Consider the following 1,226-nt stretch of genomic DNA (forward strand, 5'->3'; position numbering starts at 1 on the left):
CACACACGCACGCACACGCGCACGCACACGCGCACGTACACACGCACACACGCACACACACACACACACACACACGCACGCACACACACACACGCGTACGCACACACAAAGGCACACGCACGCACGCACACGCGCACACACACACATATATATATATATATATGTATACACATGTATTTGCATATATATATATGTATATATGAAGAGGTTATTTGCAAAACTGCTATGAGAAGACGAATATTTTGCGAAGATTATGCATTTAAAATGGAGAGGAGGTATTCTAGCATAGATTTATATGATAAAATTTTATCAGTAGACCTCTCTTATAAAATAAGAAGAAAATCTTGCATGTAAGGTGCACGCTGCATATACTAGTCAGTACAAAATCTGGCTACGTTAGGGTGGTAGCGCATGCGCAATATCTCATCAGAAAAAGTTATATTTTGTAATGAATATGCATTTAATATGGTTAGAGGGTATCTCAGCATAGATTTATGTAATAAATTCTTATCAGTAGCCCTGTGTTTATAATTAGGAGAGCGCCCTAGCCTGTAGGGTGCAAAACGCCTACTTCACCAAATCCTGTCATTTCCCTTGCCTCCCTTGTCCCTCTCTCAGCTTCATTGTTTTTCTACCGCCTCTCAGCTATCTTCCATGACGCCTTTCCTTAGTCTCTAACACTTCTCTCTCTTTCACCCAGCGATATTAGGGCTAGGCCTAAACACTGCTAAAATTTGGCACGCGCTTATTTGATACCATATCAATATTCTTACCTAATGTTGGTCGGTTTTTCTAGAGGTGTGCGTTAATAAACAGACGTGAATCATGTAACTGCAGTTAATGTTTGTTTAGATATATAAGCCTATTAAATTGTGAAAGTGTTTACCTGATCTGCAGATAAAAAGAGTTTGTTATCATTGTATTTCCCCCACCGATATTTACCGTTGTTATCTTTATTTGGCAATGCTCAGTTAGATGTTCAACATCGTATAACATGGGGTCAAAGGACCGTGCTGAGTATGAATGAATGACTCCATATACCAAATCATATTTTGTTTACTGATTAGATGGTAAACCAAAAGATATCAAAAACTTCTCAATACAGCATTATGCGTAAAAACGTTTATTTAAGTTCTAACAGGAATATGAATATCACATATAGCTAGAAAAAAGCGTACTTTGAAATGGAAATGAAAGGAAATGAAAATACTTCTTAAGCCACCTAC

At 38.1% G+C, this 1,226-nt stretch overlaps 1 protein-coding gene across 1 annotated transcript in view; it reads right to left on the bottom strand.

Moving 5' to 3' along the window:
• Positions 1–1,107: 1,107 nt before the first annotated feature.
• Positions 1,108–1,226, bottom strand: part of LOC106810370 — a 38,988-nt gene continuing 38,869 nt past the window's right edge. Inside the window, exon 4 of the transcript XR_001394009.1 lies at positions 1,108–1,222. The gene's annotated coding sequence lies outside the window, so the exon portion shown is untranslated. The remainder of the gene's footprint in view (positions 1,223–1,226) is intronic.

Source organism: Priapulus caudatus, unplaced genomic scaffold, assembly GCF_000485595.1.
Source record: "Priapulus caudatus unplaced genomic scaffold, Priapulus_caudatus-5.0.1 Scaffold435, whole genome shotgun sequence".
In the NCBI taxonomy this organism is placed as follows: Eukaryota; Metazoa; Priapulida; class Priapulimorpha; order Priapulimorphida; family Priapulidae; genus Priapulus; species Priapulus caudatus.